Below are 26,357 nucleotides of genomic sequence, written 5' to 3' on the forward strand. Positions count from 1 at the left end.
CAGCAGACCTCTCCTGTCTCCCCCTGCTCCCCTCAGCAGTGTACTTCGTCAGTCTGCCTTTCTGATCCCCACTCTGTCTCTGGAGAATCCCCTCACCCCCCCACATCTGGCCTGTACCCCGGTTCTTATATAAATAAAATCTTAAAAAAAAAAAAAAGATTCCCCTCCTTGGAACTGTTAACCAAACCCAGTTTATTCAGGAGGGCACAGACCGTGAGCAAGTCCAGGCTCTGTTTTTTACAGAACCACTGAGACGAGGGAATTTGAGGAGCGTTGTCAGGCTTCGGCTTGAGGGGTATTGCGGCTCCATCGGGAAGATAGGAGGTTCCTGTAGCTGCCCCCCCAGCAGGGCTGGCAGAGACACCTCAGCCTGGGACTGTGGCGTCCCGAACACCTGCAGGTGTGTAGCCAAAATGACAGCGTCAGCGAGAACTGGGGCCTCTGCCTATTCCTGTCAGCTGCGGCGGCGGCTGGGAGAGCCGGCGGGGGCCGCGGAGGCTGCTGGCTTGGGGTTCGGCCACCACGTCCTGTCCCGACAGAGGGAGCGAGGGAAACAATGCGGACAGTGTGTGCACATGGGGCCTTGCAGCGAGCAGGGCAGCGGGCTGGGCAGCGCCCTGGCCCAGGCCGGCCATCTGGACTCGTGAGGGGGACGCCGACCAGCAGGCCAGTCCCCAGACCTGGAGCAGGCAGAGCGGCCCCTGCTCACCAAGGAGGTGACCCTATTGCCGGCCACTTCTAGGGTCACCCGTGACTTGTCCGTAGAGATAGTGACCAGGGGCGCCTGTCTCACCTCTGGGCTTCTTCAGGGAAGGTTTTTTCCCACCCCAGGTTCTTCCTGGCTGGAGACAGCTGACCGTCCTGTGGGCTGGGCCGGCCTCCTCCTCTCTGGAGGGTGTCACAGTCCCCCTCCCAGCGCCCTGCGTGATGGCACGGAGGGGGTGGGCCTGGGGCCATTTTTTTAGGCACTTGTGGCCAAGGTGTTGGGTCCTGGCAGTGGAGGCGGCTGGCAGCCCACTGAGAAGGTGAGGAAAATGCCCAGGGGTGCGCGGGGCCTGGACCAGTGAGGTGGCAGGGCACTGCCTCTGGCGACGGCCATACCCTGGGCCTTCTCCTGTCTTCCTCCCTTTCTTAGTCCAGCCAGTCCCCTCCCTGCCGCTGTCGCCTTGAAGGCGTGTGAAAGGGTCTTAGGCCCTTGATTCAGCTCTGGCGCCTGGGCCTGAGCTCAGGGCGAGGCTGGCTCAGGAAGGAGACGCTGACGTGGTTGTCCGTCTGCAGTCTCGGGTCTGGATCAGTCTCCCCTCACAGCTCAGCGGATCTAGCCTGAAGTGATGTGGGAGTTTGGGCTTCTGAGGGACGACTTCCCTCAGCCCTGTTACAATGGACGGGCCTAGCAGGCGCCTGTGAGCGCCCTGGGGGCGGCGGGTCTTCACAGTCCGTTTCTATGACCAGAGTCTGGGAGCTGTGAACCCTGCTGGGCTCACAACATTGTTAGGGGCCTATGAGAACCTGTTAGGTCTTTCTGGTGAATCCTCTCAGCCCCCACACCTCTGGCCCAGTTCTTGTGTGCATAAAGAAATAATCTTTTTTTAAAAAAGAACATATTTAAGGATGTAAGGAGTCTCATGTAGTTTTAGAACAATCTCATTAGTTCACACTTATGCTGACAAGGTGTAACAATTTAATGAAAGTGTCTTCTATGAGGTATCAAGACCCAAACTGACACCCTCTGACCTGAGGTCACCCCGCCCTGGGCCCGCTGGGGCTGCGGTGGCCGCAGAGGCCGTGGCGGCTCCCACAGGGGCTGTGCCGGGGCCTGGCTCTGTGACTGGCTGAGAGGTGGGGGCAGCCTCAGGCTGGGGGCGCCTCCTCTCCTCACTCGCAGTCAGGCTGGGCGCTGCTCCCCACCTGACGAGAGGTCAGTACCTAGAGAGGAAACTTCCCCGGCCCTGGGGTCACTCCGGCGCACGAGTGAACCGGGGCTATGAGGTGGGGACGTGCTGGACACGAGGTGGGTGACCCCGGACTGGCTATGCCTCCTGAAGAGTCCCAATCCAGGCCTGACCTGCAGGGTCTGGGCAGAGGCCGCCAGCGAAGGTGGTAGGTGAAGCCGGGTCTGTCCCGCTGGGGCACGGAGGCTGGGGTGGAGCCCCCGCAGCTGGGCGTGGGGCTTGCACAGGTGGGGGAGTTTCTCCCTTTCCAGGCCCTGAGGGGGTGCGGGCCACAGAGGCCAGCGGGTCCCGAGAGAGGGCCCAGGGGTGGGCAGGGGAGCAGGAGCGAGCACGGGGCTGGCTCGCAAAGGGGTGGCCATGCTTTTCATTTTTGGCCCAGAGGTTGTTTGGTCACCCCCACGCAGGCAGCGCGGGAGCTGCAGGCTGCGTCTCCTCCAGCACCTCGGTGGGCCCAGTGGTGTGGGTCAACTGAGAGATCTGGGGACTCCCTCTTCCCCTGCCAGACAAGGGTCAGGTGAGGCGGGGCCAGGGCCCCAGAAGGAGGCTCAGGGTGGCCGGTGGTGAGGGGCCCCTCGCTCAAGGCCCCGGCTTCCACCTGCACACCTCACACCTCCAAAGGGGTGGCCACTCTTCATTTTTGGCCCAGAGGTAGAGTCTGGTCACCCCCACAGGGCAGCGCGGGAGCTGCAGGCCGCGTCTCCTCCCGGCGCCTGGAGATTCGGTGACTCGCTTTTCCCTGCCAGACAAGGGTCAGGTCAGGCAGGGCCAGGCCCAGAAGGAGGCTCAGGGTGGCTGCTGGGGAGGGCCCAGCTCAAGGCCCCGGCTTCCATCTGCACACCCCACCCTCCCCACTCCCCACCCCCCCAGCCCCAGCCCCGGGCCAACCTGCGGCTCATCAGGTCACCCCAGGGGCGCTGGCTCTTGGCCGCTAGGAGGACTTGTCACGTGGCCTCCTGCGCTGCCCGTCGTCGTCCTGCTTGCACACTTCCAGGATTGCCCAAACGATGCAGCGCACGGCGAGCAGCAGAGCAGCAGCAGCGCATATGGGGAAGCACGCCAGGGGCCAGATCGCCTTCTGCACCGTGTCAATGCTGTAGCCCGCGATGCACTCCACCGCCGTCAGGGCAGCAGCGGCAACCACAGCCTGCGGCGTCCCCGAGGCTGTCAGTCTCCGGGCCCCGAGCCCACTCCCACAGGCAGGACACGGAGACCGGGGACTCCGCCCCGCCCAGGGGAGGGCATGGGGGACCGTGGGCTCCGGGGCTGGCAACAGGGATGGGCCCTCGGGAAGGTCCGGCCCAGCTCGGCGGCCCCCTCGGTGGTGACCCCGAGGAGCTCCGCCATCCTCCCCTGCCAGGAAGCAGGTGTTGGAGGCCCCGAGCAGGCTGGCCAGGAAGTGCTCAGGGGTGCGGCACACTGCGGGTGCTCCAGGCGCTGGGGGGACAGAGCCCGCTGAGTCCAGCTGCCGGACCCCCTCTCAGCAGGTGGGGGAGGCTGAGGGCTCCCAGGGGGTCCCTTGAGCGGCTGGTCTATGGCGCGGGTCTCCCCACCCTGCGGGGCTGGGGTCTCAGTCCTGACCCCCGGGCCTTCAGTTCTCCAGGTGCCCCTGCCAGCGGCCCGCGGGGTGAGGACAGGTCCCTGCGCTGGGCCTGGAGCTGGGGGGCAGGGCCGGCCCAGTTGATGACGGGGCGGGGGGTCTTGTCTTACCAAGAACACTAAAGCAGCGTGTAGTATCCACATCTTCTCCAGGTATCAGGTCTCACCCTGTGGGGGGTCACCCCAAGTCTTCAGGGCTGCCCCCGGCCCTCCCCGGGACCCCGTGCACCCGTCTCCCTGCAGCCGGGCCCCCAGGACTGTCTCTGCAGACGGGGACCCGTGGCCTCTGGGCCCAGCCTGCTGCACCTCCTTCCGCAGTGATGAGCTAGGGGCGCCCAGGGCCATCACCGCTGCCCCGGGATTGCTGGGGCCCGAGAAAGGGGCACCCACCCCACCGCCCAGTCCTGAGCCCCAGTCAGTCCACGGGTCCCCAAAACCGAGCCTGTGGCCCCGTGTCGCCCCTTCTAGAAGGAAGGTCAGGCCTCTGCACACAATCACCCCACTCTCCCAGGGCCCCCTTAGCCCAGCTCCCCTCTTCACCTCCACCTGTCCCTGTGCGTCCTCTGAGGGTACCCCCACCCCCACATTTTGCTGGCTGTTCGTCTGCCCCCGGCCTTGCCTCACCTTAGCGTGGAGGCGCAGCGGATGCCTGATTCGGCCGGACTCTCCAGACAGAAACAGCTGAGCCGGGCGCCCCTGCGGCCTGCGCCTCCCGCCCGCCCGGGTGGCTGCTCAGCACGTGACTGCTCTGAGGTTGGGGTGTTTGGTCATGTTAACATGTCCCCTGCGGGGAGGCCAAGCAGCGCATGGGGAAGAGAGCCAGCCCTGGGGAGGTGAGGCCCCGTCGGGGGCTGGTGGGAGTTGGGGTCACTGGCCCCCGTTTTATCTCCCATTTTTCAAGAGATGTGAAGAGGACCCTGAGTTTGTGGTGTAAAACCAACGCACAGTCCGCAGCCCCTCCTGGTTCTTGCTGCGACCCGCTACAGTCCATTTGGGGCAAACATTCCAGGAGCCCAGGGCGCAGGGCGAGCAGTCCTGGGGGCCATCCTGGAGGAGGCGAGACCACGGCCGGGGAGCAGTGACCGAGGGACCTTCTGGGACCACCCCTGTCGGGGGTCTCCATGGAGGCCTGGGGTCTTGTGTCCCAGGTCCCAGGGCCAGGGGTCCCACAGACCCTTTCAGAACAAGGCGGAGGGAAGAGGAAAGCTCAGCGGCCCACCTAGTGCAGGAGCCGGGGCCGGTTCTGGTGGAGGGCAAGTGAGGTCCGGGGGTGGCCGGACCCAGGGGGCAGCGGGGGTCTGAGGGCTGGGCGAGGCCAGGCAGCCCTGGGCAGGCCTGGGAGGCTGGGGAGGGGTGGGGGAAGCTCAGGAGGCTGGGTGGGGGGTGGGTCTCAGGGACCCAGAATGCAGGAATCAGGACCCGGTTCTGGTCCAGGCACACAGTGGGCGCTCAGTAAATGCACACGCAGCAGGTTCGTCTCAGACTCTTTTCCCCACTCAGACTTGCAAAGGGCGCAGCGAGCAGGAGGCCGAGGCCGCATCTGCCCTCCCGTGAGAAGAGCTGCCCGCGGCGGAGGCCAGGCCTGGAGGGCGGAGCAGAGCCTCCCGTGCTCCCTTCCCCAGGGGCCCCTGCTGTGGGTGGGGGAGGTCCCAGGTGGACACTTTCGTGTCTTTTTGTGTTTTCTTCCTTCTCTTCTGTGGCAGGAAGAGGCGGGTCAGGCAGGGGGAGAAGCCACAGCAGGAAGCTGGGGGAGGGGTGGGCAGATCAGGGTGTTCCCACCTCTGCAGCCTCCAGGTCTCCCTCCTGACGTCCTTTGTGTCCCTGCACCCCCCACACACATCACACACACACTCACACACACACGCGCATACACCTGGTGCTGACACAATGCACGCACACACACTCACATGCACATGCAATCACACAGACACGCACACACTCCAAACACACACCCACACACACGCTTACACGTGCACACTCACCCCACACGCACACACAGACATGCCCCAGTCAGGTCCAAATCCTGGGCCCAAGGACCGGCCTGATACCAGGATTGGGACTCAGGAGCCCGGAAGGGAAGGCCAAGGTCAGAAGTTGCAGGGCCAGGGGACACCCCACTGCAGACCCTGGGCTCTCGTGGGGGTCAGAGCTGCTCTGGCTGGGGAGCAACAGGCCACGTGACCTCAGGGACCCCGTGACAGCCCATGACCAGAAGTGAGGGGACTCTGGGGCTCACGGCTGCCCTGGAAACGGCACAGGGACCCTCCAGACAGCCTGACCCCTGGGGCTTGCTGGAGAGAAGACTCTGAGCCATGGTTCCCCGTAGGTGGAGAGGCTGATGGTTTCCCGGGGTCCCTGAGACTCCTGGCCAGTGGCTTGGTTCACCCCACCCCGGTTCTTGAGTCTCAGCCCAGGGTGAACCCCCTTAGCATTGGGCCCCTCCTCAGGCTCCTTGAGTTCCCAGGAGCCCCAACCAGTGAGTGATGACCAGGCCCTGGCTCCTGTCCCCGGAGCTGGTGGTGGGGAGGACCAGGCCCAGCTGACCGCCACGCCGAGGTCGAAGGTCAGTCCCTCATATTCCTGAACCTCGAAGTACAGTGTTTCCCCTCCTTGGCCCAGAAACATCTAACCCTTGTGGGGTCAGCCCAAGTCACCTTACACCCCCAGGGTCCTCCCAGGGTCCTCCCCTCACAGGGGCTCTGACCCCTGGCCCTGCTGGGCCCAGCCCTGGGGACCCCGATGCATCTTGCAGGGGCTGTAGTTGGGGGCGGGATCCCCTAACCTGGCTCAGCCGGTGTCCCTCCCCACTGTCTCCCCCTACCAGGCCTCAGCCCTGGCTGGACTCTGCCCCAACCTTCCAGCCTAGGGAGCACCACCCCCAGGCCAGCCCTCCCGGCCTCCTGTCCTGCCCTCTGGCCTCTGCAGGAGCCTCCGGTGGCTGCAGCCCCGGCCCCCTCAGCCCCTCCTGGTAGCCCCTTGTTTGACCCCTGGGACACTCTCTCCTCTGGTCATCCGAGGACACCCACTCTGTCCGGGTTCCCAAAGATACTTCCTCAGGCCAATCACAGGCTTCACATGCTGACAACCCCCCACCCCACCCCCACCTCACTGCTTCCAACAGAGTCAGGCAGGACCCCGAGGGTCCTGAGAACCTGCCCGGGACAAGAGGAGGCAGGTGACTGTGGGGGTGCGGGATGGCTGAGTGGGGCAGCCCCTCCCCCCGCACCCCGCCCTTCCCTGAGCTCAGCTGGCCACAGGCAGGGTCTGCATGCAGGTGCCCAGCCGGGCCTGACCCTCAGCTCCTCCTGGTCAGGACGGCTCCCGGGGCTTCCCACAGCCCTACCCACCCGGCCCTCCGCAGCGCAACCTTCCCCCGCCCCATGGGACCCCTGCTCTGGTCCGCCGTCTCATTGTTCCCCTCCCCCCACCTCCCCTGTCTCTGCGGGCCCTGGAGGAGGCCTGGACATGGACGCGCCCACAGACGGCTGGGACACCCCAGAGAGGGCTGCGAGGGGCCTGCCCACCAGTCCCCAGCCGGACTCCTGTCAGCGGTGACGGAGCGGTGAGCAGGGGCGTAGGGTGGGCCCCACCTCTCAGTGGCTGCGCTGCCCCCACCCCGGGTCCTGCACCTGCCGCCTCCCAGGCTCAGGTCAGCAGCCCCGCCTGGCGGCCCCTGAGGGGCTCCCCGCACCCCTACCCTCTGGCCCTGGAGGCAGAGGCTGACCTGAAAGCAGCTGCCGGGGCCAGTCCCGTCTGGTCGCCCTCATCACGGGACACCTGCTTTCATGTTCACGCTTTTTATTTGGGGGAGCAGTTTTAGGGTCACAAAGTCAGTCAGGAAGTGGAGATTGCCCTTCTGCCCAGGCTGCTGGCCTCACACCACGGGGCGGGGCACATCGGGGCGCCTCCTGGTGGGTGAGGAGCCGTGTGCTGCTGCCCGGGCCGTGTTCTGCCCACTCTCCCCTGCACCCCAGCCTTGGGTGCTGCCCCGAGGCTGTGATTCCAGGAGGTCTCCGAGGAGACGGTGGGGTGGCCTGCCCGAGGGCTCCGTGGCATGTCCTGGGGTGATGCTCCCGCACCTCCAGGCCCACGGGCTCTGACAGACTCACTTTGGCTGCCACGGGACTCCCCTTCAAGCCCAGCGCACCCCACGTACCCCAGCGCACCCGACCTGCTTGGGGGCATTTTGGCTGCCACCTGGGCTGGACAGCTGGGTGAGGGCCGCCCCGACACTGCGGAAACATGGACACATGTCCAGCCAACATAGGTGACTGCCGAGGCACCCCACCATGGGTTGCAGGGGAAGCGCACCCCCTTCTGCAGGAATCGCTGGCATCTCCCCAATCGCCACACCCTCCCGGCCTGGGGTCGCCCCGCTCTGGGCCTGGCGGGGGCTGAGATGGCCGTCGTGGCCTTGGCGGCTCCCACAGGGGCTGTGCCGGGGCCTGGCTCTGTGACTGGCCGAGGGGCGGGGCAGCCTCGGGCTGGGGGCGCCTCCTCTCCTCACTCGCAGTCAGGCTGGGCGCTGAGCACGAGGCCTGGAGCCTGGGCCCCCGGGACAAGCCTCTGGAGGGGACCCCGGAGCCCCTGCCTTGTGCGGAGCGGCGGCAGATTGAGAGACCAGGAGAGTGGCGGTTGAGTCTCCTGCCCAGGGCAATGGCGGGGCCTTCACCCGATTGGGGACCCCCGGGTGCTCAGGCTCCTGGTGCCCTTCCAGAGAAATAAACGTGACCTGGCAGCGGCGCCGCCAGAGGCCACCCCAGGCCCTGCGCAGCCCCGGCAGGCGGTATGTCCAGGCAGAGCGCTCAGCCCAGCCCGGAGGCCGTGGGGCGCCACTGCCCTCCTCCCGGGGGCCCTGAGGCTGAGCCCAAGGGAGCTGCTGGACCCCACGATGGTCCGCCTGCAGCCAGGGGTGCTCGGCCTGGGCCTCACCTTGGGGGGGTGGCCAGGGAGGAGCGCCGACCCTCACTTACACACAGGCGCTGTGGGGGCGCTGTGGGGGGCCCCCCCGGCTGCGCGGCCTGCAGCGCTGTGAGCGGTGAGCAGGGGCTTAGTGTGGAGGGGCTGTCCTGAGCCCCCGGCCCTCAGTGGCAAGAATGGACTCTGAGCCAGAGGCCCCGACTCCAGGCACCTGCGGTGAAGGGGGCGGCTTCGGGGAGGGGGCTGGGCCCTCTGTCCCCACCCTCGTCCTGCAGGGGGAGGAGCAGGTGGACAGGGAGGCTCAGAGCAGGCCTGGCCACGGACGCGCCCACAGGGGCCGGCACAGCACAGAGAGGGTCTGGAGTGTCACAGAAGCAGGACCCCGCGTGAGGCGCCGAGGGGAGCCTCCCCAGAGCCAGCTCCGTGTCTGTCTCCCTCTCAGCAGGGTCCCGGTGGGCTCGGCCTCCCCGAGGCTCTAGCTCCCCCAGCACCCAGCAGGATGGCAGGGGTGTGCTCAGCCCCACTCCCTCCCGGAGACTCCCCTCCCCCCGGAAGCTGGGCCCCGTTCTCAGGTGCTGCCTGACCTCAGTCCCAAGTGAGTCTGGGGAGACTGGGGTGGGGGCCAGGAGGAAGGTCGGAGTCCTGCCAGGACAGGCCCCTGCAGAGAGAGGGGGCCCAGCTCTTGGGGTCGAGGACGGAGTCCCATGCGCCTTCACGGGCAGGGGGAGGCTCAGGACCCGCTCCCCACAGGTGGTGGCTGGTTTTCAGGCCGAGGGCCCAGGGTGGGGGCTCCTGCGGGAGCAGAACTGCATGGGGCTCTGCAGGCCCTGACAGAACCCCAGGCCCAGAGGCCGGGGCAGCTGCTCCCCAGGATTGTCCAGCATGTGGTCTCTGACCCCAGCTCCCCACACAGAACCCCAACCCTTGGGATTTCCAAGGTGACAGGAGCTCTCTCTTCCGATGAGGTGACTCTGGGGGTACCTGTGGGTGGAGTTGCCCCCATCACCAGGGAGCGAGAGGGGGGAGCCTCGGGTGAGGGTGGGTGGGGCCTACAGACCAGGCCCGGTCACTCCAGCACCTGAGTGAAGCGGGGTCATGGGGCGTCTGCCTCACCGGAGACCAGGTGGTGCCCCTGGACCAGCCGTGGGCGCCTGAAGAGGCCCCGTCCAGGCCTGACCTGTGGTGTCTGGGTGGAGGCTGCCAGCGCGGGCAGGAAGTGAGGCTAGAGGCCGGCCTGCCGGGGCGCAGAGGCTGGGGTGGGACCTGCCACTGGGCGTGGGGCTCGGACAGGTGGGGGAGTTTCTCCCCTTTCAGCCCCTGGGGGGTGCGGGCCACAGAGGGCAGCTGGTCCTGAGCTTGGCCCGGGGCGGGCAGGGAGCGGAGCGAGCACGCGGCAGGCACCAAGCGGGTGGTCACTCTTTTCTTTATTTTTATCTTTTGCCCAAAGGTTGAGTCTGGTCACCCCCACAGGGGCAGCGCGGGAGCTGCAGGCCGCGTCTCCTCCCGGCGCCTTGAGATTCGGTGACTCGCTTTTCCCGGCCAGACAAGGGTCAGGTCAGGCAGGGCCAGGCCCAGAAGGAGGCTCAGGGTGGCCGCTGGGGAGGGCCCAACTCAAGGCCATGTCCCCCAGAGCATGGGGTCTCTGGTCCCTCCCTCCCGGCACCCCAGCGCACCCCGCCTCCAGCCCCGGGCCTGGGCCCACCTGCCGCGAATCAGCTGATCGCAGGTCCCTTGGCTCTTTTTTCTTTTTTAAGATTTATTTATTTGTTTATACAAGCATTGGGTACAGTCAGAAGCGCGGGAGGGTGAGAGAATTCACCAGAGGCAGAGCGGGGAGCAGAGCAGGCAGAAGGACCAAAGCACGCTGCTGAGGGGAGCAGCGGGCGGCAGGAGAGGTCTGCGCGCCATGCGGGACCCTCCTCCGGTGGCCGGGGAGCAGCCGGGGATCGAACCGGCGCTGCAGAGGCTGCGGGCAGCTTCGTAACACGGCGCTCAACCGCTGTGCCACCGGGGAGGCCCCTCCCTTGGCTCTTGGCCTCTCGGGGACCTTGTACGTGGCCTCCTGGTCACTCTGCGGCCTCCATGCCCGTGCCGTGCGGGCTCCGCAGTCACGAAGCAGGTGACACCAGTGCAGACAAAACAGCTGCTGCCTGCGGTGGTCCCCGAGGCTGTCAGTCTCCCGCCCTGGGCCCACGTCTCCATGCAGGACGGGGAGACCGGGGACCCCAGCCCCGCCCAGCAGAGGGGACAGGGGGACTGTGGGCTCTCGTGCTGGGCAACAGGGATGACCCCGGGCAAGTGCAGCCCAGCTCAGGCCCCCCTCTGTGGTGACCAGCTGGTGGCTTCCAGGTGGTGGCTGCCCCTGTGAGCCCGCCCCCCCTGCGCCCCTCCCCTCCCCCCACTGCGGGAAGCAGGTGTTGGGGGCCCCGGACCAGGCTGGCCGGGATCTGCAGGGGGCTCCAGGCGCTGGGGGGATGGAGTCTGCTGATGAGTCAACCTACTGGACCCCCTCTCAGCAGGTGGGGGAGGCTGAGGGGTCCCAGGGGGTCCCTTGAGCGGCTGGTCTATGGCGCGGGTCTCCCCACCCTGTGGTGCTGGGATCTCCGTCCTGACCCCCACGTCTTTAGTTCTCTAGGTGCTCCTGCCAGCAGCCCGCGGGGTGAGGACGGGTCCCTGCTCTGGGCCTGGAGCTGGGGGGGGCAGGGCTGACACATCGATGACAGGAAGGGGAGTGGGGGCTGGGGGAACAGGGTTACCTTGGCGATGACACTGGCCCTTGCTGCTGCCATCTTCTCCAGGTATCAGGTCTCACCCTGTGGGGGGTCACCCCAGCTCACCAGGGCTGTCCTCTAGCCCTTTCCTGGAGACCCCGTGCGCCCATCTCCCTGTAGCCGGGCCCCCAGGATCGTCTCTCCAGACGGGGCCCGTGGCCTCTGGGCCCAGCCTGCTGCGCCTCCTTCCGCGGTGACGGGCTTGGGGCTCCCAGGGCCATCACTGCTGCCCCGGATTGCTGGGGCCGAGAAAGGGGCACCCACCCCACCGCCCAGTCCTGAGCCCCGGTCAGTCCAAGGGTCCTCAAGCCCGAGCCTGTGGCCCCGTGTCACCCCTTCTAGAAGGAAGGTCAGACCCTACACGCCATCACCCCATCTCCCAGGCCTCCCTCAGCCCAGCACCCTCTTCACCTCCACCTGTCCCTGTGCGTCCTCTGAGGGAACCCCTGACCCCACATTTTGCTGCCGCTCGTCCGTCCCCGGGCCCTGCCTCACCTTAGCATGGAGGTGCAGCGGGTGCCCAACTCCACCCAACTGTCCGAGACGGGAATAGTGAGATGTGAGACTCGCTCCCTGCCCCTCCCGCCCGCCCAGCTGCTCTCTCAGCACAGGCCACTTCTGGGAACCGCGTGACCCTGCTCTGAGGTCACCGTTCTTTGGCCATGTCACCCCCTCCCCTGGGGTCCCATCCAGCAGGTGTCATGTAGCCTGCAGGTGGGGAAGAGAACCAGCCTGGGGAGGTGAGCCCCTGTTGGGTGCTGGTGGGAGTTGGGGTCACCGGCCCCCTTTTTGTCTCCCTCTTTTCGATAGATTGGAAGAGGACCCTGAGCAACTTGCTGCCACCCAGCTCCAGTCCATTTGGGGCAAACATTCCAGGGTGGGATAAGCAGATTGAAACTCAGAGCCCAGGGTGTGCAGTCCTAGAAGCCATCCTGGAGGAGGCGAGACTTCGACCGGGGAGCACCGTTCATGGTCAGAGCTTCACTGGCAACACCCACCCTGAGGACGCCCCCAAGGTGGGCTCTTCCCCGCTCGCGGCAGTTGGCGCAGTCGGCGTTTTTTAACATTGGGCTTGAAACTGGCTGACGAATTTATAACTGGACAGACGGGAGCCTGCACTCCGCGGTCAAACCCAGATCCCACATAAAAGAAAGCAACGAGGCTCGCCACCTCGGGGTCTGAACCCGAGATCCCACTGAGATGTAACGGGGACTCGAAGTAAAAAAAGTAAAACTATGTCGTTTTCCAAAAATTTGCTAACGCGAAAGCCCAGGGAACCCACCACAGAACCGCTGGACGGTTGCCAAGGGATTGTTCAGAACCAATGGGCCGAGCACGCCCCACAAATTGGGCCTAGAACTAGACCTCCAGGAAGCACGAGCTGTGGACCCGACGACCCGACCTTGCAAAGGTCAGCGGCGAAAGAGGCGCCCGCGTGTTCTGTCCAGTAATCTCGGACCCGGGCGATACCTCGGGAGAGGAGCAGCGTCAGCTACGGAGAGTCTCGAGATACAAACTCGGCGAAAAGAGCCCGTTCCGCGCCGTGGCGCAGGGGGAAGCAGCGCGTGGCAGGTCAGACACGAGCTTGTCCGTCAACCGTGACGCGAAAGACGAACCCGACTGCTGGTCTCCTCGGGAAGTCAGGAGAGAGAGCAGCGCAGCGGGGTTAGCACGGGTGGAACCGCCGCAGGTCAGGCCTGATGCGCGCAGAGGGCAGAGAGACGTCGCCTGTCCTGCTGGGATGCGGCATAAGGGGCTAATATTTGCAGATTCCTAGGAATGAGATGAAACCGCTGCTGGGAAGAGCAGAAAACCCGTCGTTATATGAGGCATTAGAGACGGTCGTGGAGAGGCTGGAGAATCCACAGGTGGCCTTGTCTGACTGGACACCCACGGCTTGCAGGTCCACGTGGCCAAGGTGGATTCAGTTCAGCTGAGGCACAGGTGTCTGGGGAGACAGAGCAGGAGCCGGGAAGGTACTGAGAACACTGGGCATTTCAGCAGAGGTGGAGAACCCACCCGTGAGACGCCGCAAAGTGCCCAACCTGCCCTGATGAGGAGGAAAGGCGTGGCGAAAGGGGCGCCCCTGGAGAGGAGGATGAACATTGCTGGTGTGTTCAGTGGGTGTGGAACGACTGCACAGGCCGTGGATGTGAGGAGGGAACTGAGTTGCATGAAACCAGGTTGTGAGCTGCTTTTCAAATATCCGCCCGACAAGGCTACAACAAGGACGGTGGGCAGTGCCAGAAAATGTGTGACGTCGGGCCCGCCAAGGTTTACATCTCAAGCGCGGTTTGAACCGAGGAGTGGAGGCCCGTGGACAAAAAAAAAAAAAAAAAACACAAAACTGCTGGGGCCACCCTCGTGGTGGGCAGTGTCAGGGAATGGGAATAAGAAAGCCATTCGCCCCAGGGGCCGGAAGAAAACCTCAGCCCAGGGCCAAGGAGAAGGTAGATAAAGGCCCAGCCCAGCCCGCAGGAGCCCTGTGAGTAATGTAAATGGTGACGTTAGGCCACATGTGTTGTTTAATGTAATTACTCTCGGTGTGAAAAGTGAATTCATTCTTGGTGGCTACAGGCAGCGAAGTAAGGACAATCCCCAGCTTCCCCGCAGATGCTGGAAACCAAGTGTTCAGCTGAAGGTGTGAATAAGACTTGTCAAAGGGCTGATGAGGAGAAAATATGGATTCAAGGAGGGGAACCCAGAATACCCGTGATGCCCTGTTTGCCCAGGCACCGTGGATATGTTAGGGATAAAGGAAATTAATAGGATTCGGAAGCCACTTTTTGATTTTAAGCGAATAAGCCGATGTGTCGTAACTTGGCAGAAGTGAAGGTAGAACCGTTGAGACAACCGACAATCCCCACGAGCTTTACTCCCCAGCACCCCAAAAAAGGAGGCCGTGAGGAAGTAGACAGGATAACTAAGGAACTGCCAGAGCAGGAGTGATGGAGAGAACACGGAGCTTTCAGTGTAACAACCGGTGTGGCCGGTGCTCAAGCCAAACGGCAAATGGAGAGGAACTGCTGACTACAGGAATGTCAATGAATTGATGCCAGAGGCACCGGGAGAGCTGCCACAGAGAAGGAAAATCCAATGAAATACTTAAATATGCCCCAAAGTGCATATGGCGGCCAATGATTTGTCCAATATGCCCTTCGAAACAGCTCTCCATGAGGACAGCAGAGAACTTACTGTGTTTACTTGGGGTGAAAAACACCACCACTTTAAACCACTGCCCCAAGGATACAAGAATAGTCTGAAATTGCACACGTGAGCGTGCAACAGGCCTGGGATGAAGTGCCGAGGAGGGAGTGCACAGTCCATCCTACGGGCACGATGTTAGTTCTCGGGCGCAGGGGAGAAGAAACGAAGCAGCTTCTAGAGACTCTGATACGACTCTGAGAGGAAGGAGGCTGGACAGTCAACAGAGAAAAGGTACAAGACGGAGGAACGGGATAACATTCCTGGGGTGCAGGGGACGGTGGACCCAGAACGCCAGAGGGAAGCTTAGATAAAATACTGGATCGGGCGCCACCTGGAGTAGGAGAGAAGCCCAACGTGTAGCCGGCGGGTTTGCACACGGGCGCCGCCACACACGCCTTTACAGCTGACTCTGAAACCTGCATGTGAGACAGCGAGGAAGGCCTCAGACCTCTCAGGGGACCTGAACGGCAAAAAGCGTTTGAAACCATGTAACGGTGTGTAGCAGAGCCCAGGGTATTAAGATTGATGTGGTCTACGCCCCAGGATGCGGGAATGGGTGCGTAATGACTGACCAGAGTAAGCCCACAGCTTTCTATTGCACATGTCTGCCATACACTGAAACAAATACTCATATTTCGAGAAATTAATCTGGACGGTGTATGAGGCCGTGAAACCTTCGACAGCGTGTGGTCAAACCAAAATGGAACCCTTCGAACAAATGTGCAGGTAACTGAGTGGATAAAAGTGAAGGGAGAAGAGGTGCTAAGATAGCGCCCCAGGTGCTGCAGGGGGGATGGCACCTGGAAGACTACATAAGAAACCACCTGCGAGCACTAAAACATCTGTGTTGGGACATGTAGAGGAGGTGGCACAACACCCCATTGTACCCGTACCCATAAACAGCGTGAGCACTGAGAAAGCAAGACCCGTTGGGGAGGGGGTCCCCCGCCGTGGTCACGCGAGCTGGAGGACGAGAGGTTCCCGGGCGGCTCCAGCACCAGCACGGGTTGGGGGCTGCGCTGGAAGGCTGCAGCTTAGAGACCCTTGGCCGGGAAGGACATCACACGTGAAGGGACTAACTCCTCGGCACAGCACGCTGAGCCACACGCAGTAAAACTGGCAGTGGCGCCAACGAAGTTAGAAGGAAAGAAAATCACACGAATCTATGCAGATGCTGGTGCGTTTGCAGTGGTATAGCTCTCTGGTCGGCCAAATGGAAGGTTCCAACCTGGAAAATTACTGGAAAAGCTTTGTGGAGCACAGATGTTTGGGAACCTTTGGACCAAGAGTCCAAGGACGTGAGGAGTCATGTCACTCACGGAGACGCCCAACTAACAGGAATGATGCTACCAGCAAATTGAATGGTGAGGCAGATCGGCTGGCGAGACCATGGTGACCAGATTAAAGAGGGAATGGAAGGTTGTTAAACAGGAGCCAATTAAGATTCGTCTTAGAGGTGATTGGAAAGTATTAGAAAGGAATACGGAATGTGAAATTCCAGATGAAGAAATCTTCAAACTTCACCACGAATCAGGACATAGTGGAACTCATGGAATGTTTTCGTGGTTTACGCTCAGAAATATTAAGGTTACTTGGCACAAAGTTAAAGGGGCGATTGCTAAGTGGGAACGCTATGTGCAAGGACTAACAAGTTTAACAGAAATAAAATAGGATCTAATACAACTACAAAAATTTTTAATGAAGTCATGCAGAGAGAATTTATTGGCCCGCTGAGTAAATTTAAAGGGATACACGCACGCACGATATTGGATTTAACTATGGGTTTGGGACTGGCAGAAGCACATAAAAAACCAAACCAATTAGCCACAATCCATACATTGTGGAACAGGACTGCACGATCTAATACTCCGTGCATTGTAGATTCAGATCAAGGAAGTCATTTACTGGACAGGTAGTACGACATTTTGCTAAGCGCATGGACATAATGTCGAATTTCCACATAGCGTATAATCCCACAGCGGCAGGAAACACAGAAAGATGGAATGGACTGAAACAGAAACTGGAGGGTGGCCTGAAAAAGGATATTCATAAAACTATTAAAATAGCAACATTTGAGGGCCTCCCCGGTGGCGCAGCGGTTGAGCGCTGGGTTGCGAGGCTGCCCGCAGCCTCTGCGGCGCCGGTTCGATCCCCGGCTGCTCCCCGGGCACGGGAGGAGGGTCCCGCATGGCGCGCAGACCTCTCCTGCCGCCCGCTGCTCCCCTCAGCAGTGTACTTCGGTCCTTCTGCCTGCTCTGCTCCCCGCTCTGGCTCTGGTGAATTCTCTCACCCTCCCGCGCTTCTGACTGTACCCAGTGCTTGTATAAACAAAACAAACAAACAAACCAGCAAACAAATAAATAAAGCATGCCTCTATAAAAAAAAAATAGCAACATTTGAACTCAACCAGAGATTTGGTTGAAAAAGTCCCTTTGATGAAGTGTTTCCTGGAGAGATATGTGACATAGACAGAGGAGTTAAAGAAAATAAGGTATTGTTGCCTAAGGAAGTATACAAAGGAGAAGTGAGTTTCAATCTGCTTATCCCACAGGCTATTGTCATGCCGGCAACAGAAAATGCGCTTTGGACCACAGGAGACAAAGGACAGCTGCAGCTAACAACAACCAACCAGCTACAAGCATGAAAGGATGGGTGATATTACACTGCATGTCATCCGCCTGATGTGTTTCTTGGAGACTTTCCGCCGGCATAATCTTCACCAGACATGACCCTTTCTGTGGACGCCGCGCTTGCAATGAGACCGCTGGGAATACTGAAAACGGTTGGAAATTCAAGTGGATGACCAACCACACCCTCTGTCCTGTCGAGACCTTTCCTGGAAAGGGAGAGCAGTCCTCTTAGTACTGCTACCACTAAAACCAGAAGATTCGTCAACATCCACCGAACCACCGACGACAGTGAAACATGAAAGACCAAAGGAAACAATAAACCCTTACAAATTGATACAACCACGGTGCCTCAGGAAAAAAAAAATTTTTTTTTTGGCATAAACACCAACAAGGTGCAAAAAACCCTGCACATTGCATGTCACAACGTGCAGAGAATACTACACGTCACCAGGCAGCCCAGCTCTGCTCCATAAAGAAAATGTTGACAGGGACAACAATACCAATATTTTGGAAAGAAACCCAGTAAGATGTGCTTTAAATGAAGAATGGAGAGAGGCAGAGAAGCAACGGCTGTGTTCGTGAATTATTATTAGGAAGTTGAGCCAAAGACGACAAAGATTGAATATCACGTTAAAGGAAAGAAGACAAACATTCCATTCACCACCAGAGTGATTCCCTCACCCGAAGACAGTGATGACATTTTCACCTGCAGAGACAGAATGTGGACCCAATTTTTAACAGCATAGAGAGGAGTGTGCGAAAAGCAAGTGTTGGAACCACCTGTGGATTATGAAGGGTGAAGTTATGACGATGAAGAAGATGAAGCAACCATGTCCACCGCCCCACCCCCACCATGGATTATACAAAGATTGCTAACATTGGTCAGAAAACAGATAAATTTCATAATAATATGACATGGAACAAACGTATTACTTCATCACCAAGACCCTTTGGAGGAGCATGTCCAATGTCATTATTTAAAAAATATCCACAGCTTAATGTGGCTAATGGAACCGTGACATGCAGAGCTGATTTTCCAAACCTGCCAGTGTACGGAAATTTTGAAACATTTAATTATTACATTCATGAGCAAGATACCTTTTTCCAAATAGAGGACAATGGATTTCCCAAAGGAGAGGAATGGCAGAAAATGATGTCACTAGGAGTACAACACTGGAAGATACCAATCATTTTAACAGGCCACATAAGACAAACTGGAGAATTCACTAGACAACACTGGAGACGATCTACACGCGCAAACACCAATAGCACGCTGCTCTGTGGCCAGCTCCGCATCAGGGATAAGGACATCATATTTCCCACTTATGTTTGTGGAGACTATGAGCATGTAGTAAACACCTCCCATGGCCAGCGGGAGTTAATTGGCCAAGTTAATAAGCATACAATAAATTCAGGACACGTAGGCATTGCACCACAGTTTACAGTAAGAGGCTTTTCATGGCGCCAATTTCAGCATCACAATTTTACCATACATTCCACTGATGTATCTATATGTAATATGACCCCGGCAGTTATATACGGCGATTATAACTATACCGAGATGAACGCTGATTGCCAACATCAACCAAATCTCAAGCTTCCGGTGTTCCAATACACCTCTGGTGAAATCCCACTTGGTGATATCAAACCAGAAACCAATGTGACTAACATGATGTTCATAGGATGGTCACTGATGCAAACACCATGAAAGGGAAGATGGAACAATACCTTCACTACGTCTACTAGGGAAATACCGAATGCCAACGAAATTTTGGCATATGCTACTCCAGAGGATATGAAACCCATTTAAAGACCCTTAATTGTGAAAATGGATGAAAATGTAAAATGGAATATTACAGATTCCATCCAAGGAGAATATACAAATTTTCGGTTTAAACAACATCGGATTCGGGCCTCCCCGTTGGCGCAGCGGTTGAGCGCTGGGTTTCGAAGCTGCTCGCAGCCTCACAGCCTCTGCAGCGCCTTCCCCGGCTGCTCCCCGGCCACCGGAGGAGGGTCCCGCATGGCACACAGACCTCTCCTGCCGCCCGCTGCTCCCCTCAGCAGTGTCCTTCGGTCCTTCTGCCTGCTCTGCTCCCCGCTCTGGCTCTGGTGGATCCTCTCACCCTCCCGCGCTTCTCACTGTACCCAGTGCTTGTATAAATAAATAAAAAAATAAAAATATATATTAAAATAAATAAATAAATAAAATAAACAACATCGGATTCAACGAAAGACCAAATTAATGTACGAAGATTTACAAAACTGGATTCCGGAATACCGTATTGCAGTGAATTATTCACTAACGTTCTGGAAAACAATGAATGTGGATTGTGAGAAGGCTAAACTTATGTATTCGGCTGGAGAACCCATTTATTTTTACATGCTGTTACCCCTACCAAAAAGATATGAATGGGGAATTGTAGATGCGGTAACTAAACACCCAAGATTTAATACACAATGGAAAATGTGCTACGTGCAGACTGCATGGAGATCACCAGACTTATACCGGTAGGATGGGAACCCTTCAAGGTCGCAGACTCACCTACCAGTCCGGGATCGATTGATAGAGGAAGCCCCATTAGAAACCACACCTGGATCACAGCCCATGACAAGCAAGGAGTGCTTTTTGGGGCGACACTGGACGAACCACCAAAGGTGCTACCACCTATTCGGCAGGCTCCAAACATCAAACAACCCTTGAAGGTCACTCAAAACCCTATTATTCAACAAGTAACAGTAAAAATGGGAGAGGCGGAGCAACATGGCGGCGAGGAGACGCTGCGAGTAAGATCTCCCATTAAAAAAAGTTAATAGGGAGGAAAAGCGGCAGGTCCCAGTGAGAACTGGGACACGGAAGATAAACGGGTGACTCCAGCAAACTACCCGAAGAAGAAAGTGGCCATAAAAGAGGACCAGAAGGGAGGGAAGCGCAGAACCCTGCTCCCCTCCCCCGCCCACAGAGGCGGCACTCTCCGACCGGCAGAGAGGAGGGAAACAACAAACCAAAACGGCCACCAAGAACAAACGACGCAGCAAGCGGGACTGTGAGTGGAAAGGAACTATTGCAGCCACCACACCCCTTGAACGGGAGCTGAGGCGAACCCTGCAGGATACGCCGCGGCGGTGAGCGAACGGCTCCAGGCGCCATTAGAGAAGAACAAAGACCCCGGGAGACGCGCACACAGCCCGGGCTGCCGGTAAGCTTGCGCGGATAGCGGCGCGCTCGGCGCGCTTGAAAAGCAAGTGCAGACCAGGATCGCGGCTGCCCAGGTCCCCGCGCCTGCGACCTAGGCTTGGGAGACGACCTAGGCTTGCGGGGAGACGCGCGGAGGTCCTCACTGAGGTGAAGGTCCCTCCCTGAGTAAGCAGGAACCAGGCGCCCAGGCACGGGAGCGGTGCAAAAGGCGCCATTCCCGCGCCACTGAACTGGGCTACAGCCCGCGTCCTGGAACTGAGGGCTTTGGAACTGAGACCCGGGGCACGAAATTAGGGGCGTGGGTTCCCCACGACGGTGGGGCACAAGGCAGACACAGCACCCCAAAGCCGTTGAGGTGTACCCTACCATCCCCGCTCTGCTCCCTGTCCCACGGGGTGGAAAATCAGCTCCCCAAGGGCTCTAGGAGAGATCTTTGGCGCCACCTAGCGACTTGTAGCCAGCACAGGCTCCTGAAGGAGCTAGTGGCCAGCTGGGGAGTTAGCCCACACCTGGCCCCTTCCGAACAAGTAGTCTGAGCCCACAGGGAGAGCGAGCACCCACAGCCAGGGCAGACCAGGCACGCAGAAGAGTGTGCCTGACACCGGACGCGCAGGGAGTGTGTCCCACATCACCATTTTAGAACAGGGACATTTCTTCAGTAAAGACTACCTGCAGAAGGCTTCCTCAGGAGCCAGAGGTGAGCGGGGGAAGTTCGCCCACGCCAGACCCCCTCTGGCCTGCAGTCCAAGCCCAGAGGGGGAGCAGGAACCCACCGCCGGGGCAGACCAGGCGCACAGGGGAGTGTGTCCCCACATCGACATTTTAGGACAGGGACCTTTCTCCAATAAAGACTGCTTGAAACTGACAGATGACTCCTGGAGGAACCAGAGGGGAGAAGAGAAGCCCACCCAAGATGCCGGCCAGTCCCAACAACACAGTGTCCCAACGCATACGGCAAATTAGAAAACAGACAGTAGGGAGGAGAAGAACCACACGCAACCTAGCAACTCTCCAGAGAAAAAGCACACCACAAAAAGAAAACCAGCCCCCAGATTGCAACGACAGTAACTTGGAAGAACTTCTGAGCCTTCCAGAAAGAGAATTTAAAATTGCCGTGATTAAAAAACTGACAGAAGTCATAAAGGAAAACAATGATAAGGGAAAAATAATCAACGATCAGAAGAATGAAATTGAGTCCCTAAAGAGGGAAGTAAAAGAAATGCAGGAGATCAAAGAATTAGTGGAAGAACTAAAGAATTCTGGGAAAAGCAATGAAAGCAGAATTGATGAAATGGAAGAACGAATAAGTGCTCTTGAAGACACAGAAATAAAAAGAACCAAAACAGAAAAGGAAAGAGAAGTACGAAGGAAAAAGAATGAAGAAAGACTTCGGGAACTATCTGACTCCATGAGGAAAGGAAATATAAGAGTTATAGGAATACCAGACGGAGAGGAGAGAGAAGTAGGAACAGAGAAAATATTCAAAGAGATAATTGAAGAGAACTTCCCAAATGTGAAGAAGGAGCTGAAAATTGATATACAAGAAGCAAGAAGAACACCAAACTTCCACGACGAAAGAAAAAATACAGCAAGACACATAATAGTAAAGCTCCCAAGAATCCAGGACAAGGAAAAAATGATGAAGCTGGCAAGAGGGAAGAAACAGATAACATTCAAAGGAAAACCAATCAGGCTGACATCGGACTTCTCTGAAGAAACACTATGGGCAAGGAGAGAGTGGAGGGACATAGTCAACAGACTCCAAGAAAACAGATGCCAACCAAGAATACTCTATCCCGCAAAGCTCTCCTTCCTCTTTGAAGAAAGAATATGGACCTTCCCAGACAAACAGAAACTCCGGAATTTCATTGCAACTAAACCCCCACTCCAAAAAATACTACAAGGAGTCCTAAAGCCAGAACCTCAGAGGGACGAATAACAATGAAAGAAGGCCAAAAAAAAAAAGTTATTAAAAGAATAAATAAATAAAATCAAAGGAAAGACAAACACAATGGCAAATACAGATGTTAACATATCAATATTAACTCTAAATGTAAATGGACTAAACTCTTCAATAAAAAGACACAGAGTTGCAGCCTGGATTAAGAAACAAAACCCAACCTTTTGCTGTCTCCAGGAAACACATTTAGCTACAAAAGATAAAAATAGGCTCAAAGTTAAAGGATGGAAAACAATCCTACAAGCAAATGGACCAAAAAAGAAAGCAGGAACAGCTATACTTATATCAGATAAAACAGATTTCAAACTCAAAAAGATAAAAAGAGACCCCAATGGTCACTACATTATGATCAAGGGGACAATACTTCAAGAAGAAATAACACTAATTAACATATACTCACCAAACGAAGGAGCACCAAAATATATCAGACAACTGTTGTCCTCTCTGAAAACAGACATCAGAGAAAACACATACGTAGTGGGAGACTTCAACACACCACTATCAACAATGGATAGATCAACAAGACAAAAAATAAGTAAAGAAACCAAAGCTCTAAATAAGGACCTAGAGCAATTGGGCTTAACAGACATCTATAGAACACTAAACCCCAAAAAAACGGAGTACACATTTTTCTCAAGCGCACACGGATCATTCTCCAGGATCGATCACATACTGGGGCACAAGACAAACATCAACAGATACACCAAGATTGAAATCATATCAACCATCTTTTCTGACCATGAAGGCATCAAACTAGAAATAAACCATAAAAAGAAGGCAAGGAACTTTCCTACCTCATGGAGATTAAAAACCACACTACTGGAAGACCACTGGACTAATGAGGCGATCAAAGAAGAAATTAAAAAATTTTTTGAATTGAACGACAAGGAGGACACCAATATCCTAAATGTATGGGATGCAGCAAAAGCAGTAATAAGAGGAAAATATATAGCAATAGAAGCTCACATCAAGAAACAAGAAAGAACTCAAAGAAACAACCTAATCTCGAAGCTCAAAGATCTAGAAAAAGAACAACAAAAAAACCCCAAAACCAGTAGAAGAAAAGAAATAATAAAAACCAAAGCAGAAATAAATGAAATTGAAACTAAAAAAACAATCCAAAAGATCAATGAAACCAAGAGCTGGTTCTTTGAAAAAATCAATAAAATAGACAAACCCCTAGCCAGGCTCACAAAGGAAAAAAGGGAGAAAGCACAAATAAACAGGATCATCAATGAAAGGGGAGAAATCACAACGGACACAGCAGAAATCAAAAGAATAATCAGTAACTACTATGAACAGTTATATGGAAACAAGTTTAATAATCTAGAGGAGATGGACAAATTCCTACAACTCTACAATCACCCAAAGCTAGATAAAGAAGAAATAGAACACCTAAACAGACCAATTACAATTAGAGAAATTGAAATGGTAATCAAAAACCTCCCCAAAAACAAAAGCCCAGGACCTGATGGATTTACAAATGAATTCTACCAAACATTCAGAGACGAATTAGTGCCTATCCTTCACAAACTCTTCCAAAAAATTGAGAAGGAAGGGACAATACCAAACACGTTCTATGAAGCCAACATTACACTAATACCAAAACCGAACAAGGACAACACAAAAAAGGAAAACTACAGGCCAATCTCCCTAATGAACACTGATGCAAAAATCCTCAATAAAATTTTAGCCATCAGAATCCAACAATGTATCCATAAGATAATTCACCACGACCAAGTAGGATTCATTCCAGGGGCACAAGGATGGTTTAACATCCGAAAATCAATCAACGTTATCCAACACATCAACAAAAAGAAATATAAAAACCATATGATAATATCAATAGATGCTGAGAAAGCTTTCGACAAAGTGCAACACCCATTCATGATAAAAGCCCTTGAAATTCTTGGGATACAAGGAACATACCTCAACATCATAAAGGCCATCTATGACAAGCCAACAGCCAGTATCATTCTCAATGGTGAAAAGCTGAAAGCAATTCCATTAAGATCTGGAACAAGACAAGGATGTCCACTCTCACCACTGCTTTTCAATATAATACTGGAAGTCCTAGCCAGGGCAATAAGACAAGAGAAAGACATCCAAGGAATCCAAATAGGAAAAGAAGAAGTCAAACTATCACTATTTGCAGACGATATGATATTATACATAGAGAACCCCAAAAACTCCACAGAAAAGCTAATTCAACTCATCAATCAGTTCAGTAAAGTGGCAGGATACAAAATCAACATGCAAAAGTCAGTAGCCTTCCTATACACAAACAATAAATCTGAAGAAGAAGAAATCAAAAAAACCATCCCTTTTGTTATTGAAACAAAAAAAATCAAATATTTGGGAATAAATCTAACAAAAGAGGTAAAGGACCTATACAAAGAAAACTATAAAACACTGTTAAAAGAAATAGAAGAAGACACAAAGAAATGGAGAGACATCCCCTGCTCATGGATTGGAAGAATAAACATTATTAAAATGGCCATCCTTCCAAAAGCAATATACAGATTCAATGCTATTCCAATCAAAATTTCAATGTCATTCTTCAAAGAAATAGAACAATTATTGATGAAATTCATATGGCACCACAAAAAACCCCGAATAGCCAAAGCTCTCCTGAAAAAAAAAGAAGGGAATGGAGGCATCACACTCCCAGACTTCAAACTATACTACAAAGCCATAATCATCAAAACTGCATGGTATTGGAACAAGAACAGACATACAGACCAATGGAATCGAATAGAAAATCCAGAAATAAACCCACAGATTTATGGTCAACTAATCTTTGACAAAGGAGCAAAGACTATGCATTGGAGCAAAGAAAGTTTGTTCAATAAATGGTGCTGGGAAAACTGGGTCGCTACATGCAAAAGAATGAAGCTTGACCACCACCTCACACCATACACAAAAATCAACTCAAAATGGATTAAAGAACCAGACATAAGACCTGAAACCATAAAATATATAGAAGGAAATATAGGCAAAACACTACGTGATCTGCACATCAAAGACATCTTTACAGACACATCACCCAAAGCAGTGATAGTGAAGGCAAAGATAAACAGCTGGGACTACATCAAATTAAAGAGCTTCTGCACAGCAAAAGAGACAATAACAAAAACAAAGAGAAACCCCACCAACTGGGAGAACATTTTTGCACCCAACACTAATGATAAAGGACTGATCACAAAAATCTGCAAAGAGCTGATGAGACTCAACAACAACAAAGAAAATAATCCAGTCAAAAAATGGGCAGAAGAGCTAAAAAGAAACTTCTCTGAAGAGGAAATGCAAATGGCCAACAGGCATATGAAAAAATGTTCAACATCACTTGCAGTCAGGGAAATGCAAATCAAAACTACCATGAGATACCATCTTACACCAGTGAGAATGGCACATATTAAAAAAACTAGCAACAACAAATGCTGGCGAGGGTGTGGAGAAAAAGGAACTCTTCTGCACTGTTGGTGGGAGTGCAAACTGGTCCAACCACTGTGGAGAGCTGTGTGGAGATTTCTGGACCTACTAAACATAGAGCTTCCATATGATCCAGCAATTCCACTCCTAGGTATTTACCCAAAGGACACAGAAACATCAATTCCAAAGAACACCTGCACCCCTATGTTTGTAGCAGCACTGTTTACAATAGCTAAGCTTTGGAAACAACCCAAATGCCCAAAAATAGATGACTGGATCAAGAAGATGTGGTACATATACACCATGGAATATTACTCAGCATTCAAAAAAGATAAGCACATGCAATTTGCAGCAACATGGATGGCGCTGGAAGGGATCATGCTCAGCGAAATAAGCCAAAAAGAAAAAGAAAAATACCGGATGGTCTCACTCATAGCAGGAATCTAGAAAACTTAAATAAGGGACCAGGAAAATGAATAACTATAAGAAAGTGAAAATCAAAATCAACAAAAAACTATGAACCAGAGACACTTTTAGGGGGGCGGGGCGGGAGGGGAGGGATTGGGGTCAGAATGGGGGGGCTGCAATTGTATGGGGAATATAACAATAAAATTTATAAAAAAAACAAAAAAAACAAAAAACAGTAAAAATGGACTTGACGATGAATGTGGTTGAGCAGACTTTACCCAC

The sequence above is a fragment of the Talpa europaea genome, assembly GCF_964194135.1.
Source record: "Talpa europaea genome assembly, chromosome: 12".
In the NCBI taxonomy this organism is placed as follows: Eukaryota; Metazoa; Chordata; class Mammalia; order Eulipotyphla; family Talpidae; genus Talpa; species Talpa europaea.